General features: G+C 44.9%; 1 protein-coding gene across 2 annotated transcripts in view; it reads left to right on the forward strand.

Annotated features, from left to right (window-relative positions):
• Positions 1 to 1,816: 1,816 nt before the first annotated feature.
• The window catches only part of Slc16a1 (solute carrier family 16 member 1), a 30,292-nt gene continuing 21,845 nt past the window's right edge, over positions 1,817 to 10,263 (forward strand). The window contains exon 1 of one of the 2 annotated variants that reach the window (XM_004641702.2): positions 1,817 to 1,995. The gene's annotated coding sequence lies outside the window, so the exon portion shown is untranslated. Of the gene's footprint in view, positions 1,996 to 5,608; positions 5,627 to 10,263 lie in introns of those variants that run through there. The other variant, XM_023701746.1, reaches the window with a different exon arrangement.

A 10,263-nucleotide genomic window follows, 5' to 3' on the forward strand; every position in this document is an offset into this window, starting at 1 on the left:
ATAGTATGAATCTGCCACCAATACACAGCTCAACACAGCTTTAAGTTCTCTGGGAATCATCTGACCACTTCCCACTACTTTGCACAGTGCAGGTCCTTATAAATTCGCACCTGATGGGCCAGGGATATAGCCCCATGACACAGCACCTACCTAGCAAGCCAGAGGCCCGGAGTTCCATTCTGGTTTTATAAATTAATTAATTAACACTTGAACTAGTTTCCTATTGTCTCCCTAAGCTTTCCTACTACAGTATTTACCTGAATGCTACTGCCACCCTAACAATTTTAAAGCACCACTGTTGTAAATCCTGTTCACCCTAATCTCTTAAAATCCTTTCCTCTTTTTCTGTATTTGGCAAACAGAAAACAACTATTGTTCACAAGCACCTTGCCTTTAATCACCTTGAGTGATTACTTTTTTGTTGTGTGAAAAAGCAGGGTGGGTGAGAGAAAGTACCGGGACCCCTCAGAATCTGACCCTCCAATCCCCAGTCCTCAATCTCAGGTCCATTTGCAAAACAGAAACATAAGGCTTTCCTCGCAGAGTTGTGAAAATTCTGTGGGGGAGCGCTGAACAGGGTGGGAGGAAGATGTGATAGGAAAGCCAGCCTTCTGGGATGCAGCCAGTGCTCAAAAAAAAAGTTGGTCATTTACGACTGACTTGGGTCCCCCCACAAAACAAAACAACCCCCCAAAACTTATGAACTCTTTAATAGCAGAGGTCTTTCCTCATACTTTTCTTTCAATTTCTCTGGGGATCAGAGACACTTCATGAATAACCTGCAGATACACTTTGATGTCTGGTCTTGGTCAAGAACATACGATGGTTTAAGACAAAAAATCAGGCTCTGGAGCCTGATCAACTGGTGGCCACTTCCTAGCTCTATATTTCCGCAGCAGCACCTGCTTCACGGGGCTGAGGGGATGCTACAAGCCATCCTCTCGTAGGGCGAAGCGCTGAGCACGTATCTACCTTCCGGTACTGTGAACCACAACCCTGCCCTGCCCCGACCTTCGGGGTCCGCAACAGCGCGGCCTCGCTGCACGCCCCTTCTCGGGTTTCCGACGCCCGCCTGCCCTCTGGCCAGTCTCTCCACTCTCTTACCTGCTCGCCTCACCAACTGATCTCTAACACCCACCATTGATTAACCCACACGGGCCAGGTCCTGAGGTGCAAAAGTTCCTTACTTTCTCTCATCGAAACTTCCTATGCGCCCACGGGGTCGCCTCTATTACTGTTGCCGTTTCAAGGAGCGGAAATTGGCTCCGAGGGTTTGAGTAATCTCCCGAGCTCGCGGAACTCGAGGGCCAGGCCAAGACTGGCATCCAGGGCATCATGGTCCGCTGCCAGGCTCTCTGGCGCCGGCCCCTGGCCGCCTTTTCGCGAGCGGCTGCACCGCGTCCATTCAAACGCTGCCCGGTCCCTCCTCTTCCACTCGCTCTGCGGCTGCTCGGCGCGCCTGTCCCCTCGCGGCTCGGCGCCGGGCCCTCGTGCCGCTTTCCCGGGTTCTCCGCCTGAAACACGCGTGAAGGGGGCGCTGTCGTCCCGGACGCGCGTAGCTGGCCGCTACCCTCTCAGAATAGGCGCGGGCTGACAGAAGAAGCCGAAGGAACTGGGTCCCCGGGGCTGAGCGCGCGCCGCGGGTCACGTGGCGGGGAGGGGGCGCGGGCGCGCGCAGCCGCGAGCCCTTGGAGGTGCGAGCCGCTGCTGGGTGTAGGTATGGCGGGGAGGGGGCGGCGGCCGGCGGGCGGGCCGACTCCGCCCCCTGTGCGCATGCTCCGGCCCCCCCCCCGCGCGGGTTATAAGGCGGCAGCGCCGGCCGCGCCAGACAAAGTGGCGAGCTGCGACGTGACTAACCTCTAGCGTGGGTGCTCGCGCGAGCGGACTAGGCGGCAGGAGAAGGACACGAGCCGGGCCTTGGGGCCGGAGGAACCCCTTGCTTGCTCGCCGCGTGCGTCACTCACACGCCCGGCTCGTCGAGCCGCGTGCTTAACGGTTAGTTGGGTCTCAGCCGGCGGCACTCGGCGCGTACCCCCTGGCGCCCACGCTGCCTCAATGGGGCTGAGGGACCTTCCAGGGTGCTGGGGACCTCAGTCTCGGGGAGGGCGGCTTTCTAACAGAGGGCATCCTGGCCGCGGGGAAGGGACCTTTAGGCGCCGGGGTCAGCGACTCGACTTTCGCAGCCGCACGGCGAGCCCCGGTCAGGTGTCGGCTGCTGACCCGGCTCAGGAGTCGGGTCATGGTACCCGGTGACCTTGGGGAGGTGGCCTCTCATCTTAAGTGGACTCTCTGGGAGATGCTTTGGCCTGCGAGAAGCGGCGACGTGGGGCCGATTCACGTGGTGCCTCGGGACTCCTGCTCCGCCTGCCGGAGGTGAGGGACTCGGGCGGGAGTTCGGACTCGTGGCAAGCGGCAAGCCCGCCCCGCCGCCGTCCCTGCCAATCCTCGTCCCACCTGATGACTTGTGAGAGTGCTCCGCGGCGCTGCATTGCTCGCGGCCGAGCGACACTGTAGGGCTCGGAGGGACTTGGCGGCGGAGGGGACCAGCCGACCCGCAGCCTCTGAGACTGTGCCCCGGGGTGGGGGTGGGGGGTGCCTCGTCGTGCAACCTGTGGCTGCTCAGGCGCCTCCCGCGCAGGGGCTTGAGCTGGTCGGAAGGATAGCCTTGGGGATGGGCAGAGGCAGGCTTGTTCCAAATACATTTTTTTTTCTCGTGCATTTTAACATTTAGTTTCTTTGTCGTGACGTATTTTGTACGGCAGGCACTTGTTGAAAAAAAAAAAACACACTAATTTGTAATCAGTCTACACCAGAACACACGTGCTACTACTAGAGTCTTTCTTCGGGTTTCCAGTGGCTGATAATAATAAACTGGGTGTCTACTGATTAAAAAAAAAAATGTTTACAGGCTTCTTTACTATTAATGAGTTTAGCAATGTTTTAAAAATTGTTCTGGTTTCGAAATAAAATGTGTACATCTCACCTTCCTGATAAACCAAGTGGGAAATGTACTGGCATTTTGTGATAGGATGAACTCTGGATTGTGGGAGAGCTTGGAAGATTGTAGAAAGGAATTAGGCTGTTAATAAACAATTTTATCTCGGCTACTAGCCCAATGAAGTGAAATAGACACAATATCTTATTAGGTGTTAAGTAACGGCCATAAGCACAAGTCTTTTTTGTGTTTTTTAGGGAAGGGTCTACAGGGTGTTGAGGCTCTCACTACTAGATTGGACTCATAGTGATCATCTGTTTACAGCCTTCCAAGAGCTGGGATTACAGGCAGGCGTCACTATGCCCAGTCATAAGCCCAGGTCTTAAACCCTGAGGTACAATTTTGCCTTCAGATTGTCATAGAAATGGTAAAGAAATAAAGGCCTTAAACAGACAATAAACTTTTAAATTTAAACCCAAATTGAATATACTTCAGTAATTTATTTGGGGTTTAAATACACCCTGTGTCAGATTGCAGTAGCTCTGTTGAATTATATGAGCTAATAGTCTGAGGAGCATTTTGTGAGGTGTTTTTTTTGGGGGGAGGGGCCTTTGAGACAAGGTTTTGTTAGCAGTTCGGCCGTATGTTAAGCTCACTTTGTAGCTAGGCTGGCTACAAAGGCTTGGACTCTGATACTCCTGCCTCAGCCTCCCTACTGCTAGAATTACAGGCATGTCACTTGTGAGCTTTATAGCTGAATAGATTTTACAGATTTAGGGTAAGCTTAAATACTGGACTATTACATCTTTAAACAGATTTAAAAGTGGGGAAAAAAGATGATACTTAAATAGGTTAAAGCTACCTGATCAGTGAATCAATAGTTCCCATGTCTTTTCACCCTTTAAATATAATATTAGCTTTGAAGAGAATTTACCAGACTAGCTGGGTGGTTCTGTTATTTTACAGAGAGGAACTGAGGCTGGAAAGACTGTGACTTAATATCTAAGGTATGAAAAGTTAATGATTGGGCCAGAACTCAGTGTCTTTTGACTCCCGTTTTGTCAGATTAGCATTTCTGAGTTTTCTCTATAAAGTTATCAATAAGAATAACTGGAAATAGATTTTTTTAAGAGTAACAACATCCCAAATTCTGTCCTTCATTCCAGCTGTTTTCAGTTCATTTCATAATATGCATTCCTATAGAGGATTCAGACCAGTGTATAAATTCTTGTGTGCCTGTTTTTGTTGCATATTAGGACTAGGAAGAAGGAGCCATTCAGAAAGTTATGAATTGTATATATTCAGCAATTTTTTTGTGGCTGTCAGGCACTGTGAGAGATTTAAAATTCAGCAAAAAACAAATCTCCGCGCTTGTCCTCCTGGAGTTTATAGTCTAACTGGGAAACAGATAAAATATGTAGTTAGTACAAGCACCCTCCACAGACAAATGTGGAGCAATGTGGGAACAAATACTTGTGGAGGTGAGAGTAGACACCCAGTTTAGGAGAGAAGCAACGTCGGTAGACTTTTCTAAGGAAATGCTATTTAACCTGAGACTTGAAGGATGAATAGGAAGTAGGTATAGGCAAGAGAGTGAAGATCGGTGAAAAAGCATTTTAGACATTAGTACAGCTACTTTCAGTGCTGGGTACAGTGCAGGAACTGAAAGGGTTTTGCCAAAGCTAAAGAGAGGAGTCACAAAGAATGTGAGGAGAGAGAGGGTCTTCAGCCATTTGAAGAAACTGGGGAAGAGGCTAGGTAAAAAAAAAAAAAAAAAAAAAATGCTTAGAAGACCACTCTTGAAGCTGATTGAAAGAATTTCCAATGGAGCTGGAGATCACCTGATCAAACTTTATATTTTAGGAGTATTCTGTGTATAATGAAGAGTGGGTTAAAAGGGAGAGGCACTTTGGAGAGTAGATTAAAAGGGAGAGGCACTTTGGAGAGTAGATTAAAAGGGAGAGGCACTTTGGAGAGTGGTGTGAGATGAGTATTGGAAAAGTTGGGCAGTGGTAGGATGGAAGACAAGGGAAGCAGGACTAAGTGGTGGGTCAGATATAAGAGATGTGGAGAAGCAAGAGAAACTAGGGATATCACCCAAGTTTCTAGCTTGAACAAGTAGAAGTTTGTCTCCATTTAATCATTGGCCCTATGTCTAGAATAGGGCAGCCCAGTGTGGAAAGCTTGGAGAAAAAATTCAAAACCATTCCATTCCTTTCTTTTGATTCTGTTGGTAGCATTACCCCTTTTGTTAAATGTATTTAGGGCAGGGTCTACAGGGTCTCAGTACACAGATCAGACTCATAGTGATCTCCTGTTTTCAGCCTCCCAAGTGCTGGGATTACAGGCCTGTGCCACCAGGCTCAGTCTTGCTGTCTCAGGGTGCCCTGGAGGTAGGGCTGGCATCCAAGCCAGGGATGGAACCACGGCTACTTTGCTCTGCCTAGCAGGCGCTTTAGTCTCCTGAGCTATCTGGCTGTACCTGGTAACATTCCTGACATCTATTTTGTGGTGTTTTTCCTTCCTAAACAGTTTAATATGGAAATTTACAAAGCACAGGAGTTGAGCTATTAATGTTTCATCTCTACTACTAATTACTTTTGCCAATAGATAAGGATTATCACATTTGAGTATTAATTTTCTTTCTTTTTTTGGTACCAGTGATCGAACTCAGGACCTTGTGCTTGCCAAGCAAGTGCTTATGCTGCTGGGCTGTATCTCTGGCCCACATTTGATTATTATGAAACAAATCCTAGATGCAATTTTCTTTATCTGTTAATATTTCAATATATCTAAAAGCTCTCTCAGACAAGGCCTCACCATGTAATTCAGGCTGGCCTTAAACTCACAGTGATCCTCCTGTCTCAGCATCCCAAGTGCTGGGGTGCCAACAAGCCTGGCCGAAAGATAACATTCTTTTTTTTTTTTTTTTTTTATTTTTTTTTTTTTTTTTTTTGTGTGTGTGTGTGTGTGTGTGTGTGTGTGGCCAGCTCAGCCCACCAGGGGGCGAGGCTGGCTGGCATGTGGTGCTGGGGGATTGAACCGCTCTCCCTGTGCTTTGCTAAGCTTGTTCTAAGTAGGTGCTTTAGACCACTGAGCCATCTCACCAGCCCCGAAAGATAACAGTCTTAAGAAAATATTGCACATAATATCATTATCCTACCTTTAAAAAGTAACATCATGAAGCATTTAGTCTCTTCAGATTTTTATAACTTTATTTTTCTGTTCGTAAATTGTTTTAAAATAATTGGTTTCGCAGGGACTGGGGTTCGATCCCCGGCACACTGTGCCAGCCCCCCCCCCGCCCCCCCAGCCTGGGCGTGGTGGTACATGCCTGTAATCCCAGCACTTTGGAGGCTGAAAACAGGAGGATCACTATGATTGTAATTTGTGTAGTGTGAAGCCCTGTAGACCCTGTACATTAAAATACATTAAAGAATAGATAAAATAATTGGTTTGATTTGGGATCCAAACAAGGTCATTGCATCTGCTTGGTATGTTTCTTAAACCTTATATTCTAAAGATTCATCCTTTATTGTTATAATTTATTTGTTAAAAGCAATAGGTCATACTTTAATTTCATTGTGGATTTTCGTGAATGTGTGTCTGGTACAGGTTCTTTTGCTTTTTGCAGTACTAGATATTGGACAAAGGGCCTTCATAGTGCACCCCCACACACCCTCTTTACAAACTTTTTTGAGATAAGGTTTCACTTAGTTGTTAAGTTGGCCAAACTGAGCTCAAATTTGCAGTCCTTCTGCCTCAGCCTCCCAGACTGCTGAGATGACAGGTGTACACAACTGCCCAGCTCCTATGGTATAGTATTAACATGGTCCTGCTTTCTCCCTTGTATTCCTTGTAAATTTGTAGCTACATTGGCTGAAGTTTGATTACTGACATGGGTCTGGAAGGAAAAGCCAAGTATAATTCATAGGGAGTGATGCGTATTTCCATCAGGAGATAACATTTGATCTTTCTGTTATAGTAACAGCTTATTTTAGTGGGTTTTTGTTTTTTTGGTTTTTTTTTTTTTTTTAGTAACAGCGTATTTTGTCACTATGGTTTCAGGTGGCAGTAACTCAACTGGGCCTTTAATCATTCTTTTCTTAATTTAATGTCTAGAATATGTCTATAAAGAGAAATAGTTTTAGTAGGAAGGATAAGGTTTGTTTTCAGTGTATGATTAAGACTTTTTGGAGAAATTTAAATATATCAAGGTAAATATATCTTTAAAAATTATTTTGTCAAAAAGGTTTTAACACAGTGTTAACATTTCAAATGGCTTTATTTGAAACATTTAAAAATTATGCTTTTTAAAAAATATATTTGGTACAGGATTTCACTCATAGTGTGAGCCTCCTGTTTTCAGCTTCCCTAACACTGGGCTTACAGGCATACGTGGTGGTCATAGGTGGCTGGCTCAGGACACCCATGGGCAGGGCCAGCATGGGTGCAGGGATCCCCTGCGCTTCCCTAAGCAGGCACTTATAGTCCCCTTAGCTATCTTGCCAGCCCTAAAAATTATGCTTTTAAACCAGTGTGGTGGCAAACACCGGTAATTCGTGTTTGAGTTTGAGGCCAGCCTGGCTACATGGTGAGCTCAAGTTCAGCCTGAACTGCACCGTGAGACCCTGTCTCACACACACACAAACCCCAAAATTAAAATGTGTGCCTTTTAATTGATAAGGTTTCCTTTGATCTTCTCTTTCTTGAGAGTTTATCTGTTCTCACAACTTTGGAGAGTACCTGATGGAAGCACTGCCAAATCTAAATCTGGTTTCAACCAAATTTCAGATTTTAAATTTGAGGACAGAGGTGGATTACTCTTACTGATATTTGTTTTTCCAATTACTTCCTGGGTGTTGCTATGTCACTTAAAACTTACTATCTTTAGCTAGTCTCAACTTCTCCCCAGCCCTTATACCTAGTCTTTTCTTGTGACTCTACCATTCTTGCAGGTAATCATGCTTAATACCTGTGAGTCATTGGGCATGGTAGTACATGCCTGTAATCCCAGCTATTTGGAAAGCTGAGGCAGGACCAGCCTGTCAATATAGTGAGACCCTGTCTCAAAAAATAAAAAGAGCTGGGAATATAGTACATACCTATGTGTGCTAGATAGGATGCTTGCCTACTGTACATAAAGCCCTGGTTCAGTCCTCAAAAGTAACATAGCTCTTGAGTCAACTTAATACATCACCTAGCAGGCCCCTTCCCCTTCGTCTTTATTACCACTGCCTAGTTTATAGGCTGCTGTTGTAATTAGCACAGAGGCCTTTTACCTTCTATCATTGTCACTACTCTGTCCTATGTGTGCCATGAGTTCCGGATCATGTTATTTCTCTAATCAAAAGCTCTTGTGGCTTCCCAGTGCCTACCAAATTATTTGTTCACATAGAATTAAATCTTAAGTATGTTGCTTTTGAATTACCATTTTAGGTCATGTGTGTTGCACTTCAATTGACCCTAGCAAATTGACATTTTCTTTCATGCATTCTTCCCTATATTTTTGGTGGGGGTGGAGGGTCAGATTTTACAGTGTATCTGTATGGGAGAAAGAGTACTAAGTTGACTTGAACCCTAGCCCTACCCTGCAGAGTAAGGATTAAAATGGAATTAACAAACTTTGTATGGCAATGGAGTTAGTTTTCGAGGGTCACAGTACAGTAACGATAGCATGAGTTCACGTCCATCACAACAGTAACATTAGTTGCAATATGGTTGAATTTGGTTTAATTACAATTTGTATGAAGAAGGGCCAGCCAGATAGCTCAGTGACCTGCAAGCAGGCGTGGCTCAGGAGCCAGGAATTCCCCAGGCCTGCTATGCTGATCCTGCCCCTGGGTGTACTGAGACAGGCATTGAGACTGGGAGTAGTGGCACAGGCCTGTAATCCTAGCTCTTGGGAGGCTGTAAACAGGCGGATCACCATGAATCTGATCTAGTAGTGAGACCTTGGACACCCTGTAGACCCTTCACTAAAATACAAAAGAAAAGAAAAAAAAATTTTTTTTTTTTTTTTGCCATGCATCTTGACTTCTCGAAGTACTTGTGTATATGCTAAGGTAAAATGGTTTTCAGAAACATAGGCAGAATAATTTTTGTTTCCAAAGAAGTTCTATTTTTTTTTAATTATTTATTTTTTATTTATTACATTTATTTATTGTGTGTGTGTGTGGCCAGCTCAGCCCACCAGGGGGCGGGGCTGGCTGGCATGTGGTGCTGGGGGATCGAACCGCGGTCCCTGTGCTTTGCCAAGCTTGTTTCAAGTAGGTGCTTTAGACCACTGAGCCATCTCTCCAGCCCCAGAAGTTCTATTTTAACTGTTATAAATTAAATGAAAGTGTCTCCATCAAATTGAGATTTTCTTGCTCTCATTTGAATATATTTACATGAACAAATGTGATTGATGTCACTTCAAATTCTGTCTTATACAGTTCACTATTATTGCATGCCTTTACTTTGCTCGATTGCAAGAACCCTTGAGGAGGTCGGTGAACTTCAAGTTTGAAATACCTGTCTACACATTAAAAATTCACTTCCTGCCAGCCATGCTGGCATATGCCTTCAATCCCAGCATTTGGGAGCGTGAGGCAGGAGGATCACTGTGAGTTCAAGGCCAGCCTGGGCTACATAGTGATTTCAGGGCCAATCCAAAGTACACGGCGTGGGGGCGGGGGGGCATGGCTCAGTAGAATAAACGCCTGGCAAGCGCAGGGTCCTGAGTTCAATCCCTAGTACCCCCCCCAAAAAAAAGAGTACACAGGGCGACCCTGTCTCAAAACTTAAAAAAGAACAGAATGTTCTTCGTCTTTCATCCTGTTGTGATTCTGTAATAAAGTTAGTGTTTACTCTGTCGCTTAAAAATCTGTTCAGTGGAATAGAAGGAAAAGGGAGTGCTTTAATAATTACTGTACTTTTTAGGAAAATAAAATATTCTTTTAGAAATTGAGTTTTTCTTTTCTTTCTTCCTTTCTTTTTTTTTTTTTTTTTTTTTTTTTTTTTTCGCAAATGGGGATTGAACTCAGGCCCTTACACTTGTCAGGGAAGCGCTTATCCACTGATCCATCTCTCCAGCCCCTGGAAATTGAGTATTTCTAATAAAAGATTTGTTAATTTATTTAGGTTTGGGTTTTTTCCCCCATAATTTTATTGATAAATAGCAATGAGACAGTTTCAAATCAAATTGGTAGGACAGTTTCAATAATTAACACATTGCATACATTCTTCATAGTGGTTAATTGCTGTACAAGATGCGGACATGATATCCTATTTACAAACACTATTAGAACAAATCCTTCTATTCATTAAGAGAATGTAACTATATA

This window comes from Octodon degus, unplaced genomic scaffold (genome assembly GCF_000260255.1).
Source record: "Octodon degus isolate 3935 unplaced genomic scaffold, OctDeg1.0 scaffold00140, whole genome shotgun sequence".
Taxonomy (NCBI): Eukaryota; Metazoa; Chordata; class Mammalia; order Rodentia; family Octodontidae; genus Octodon; species Octodon degus.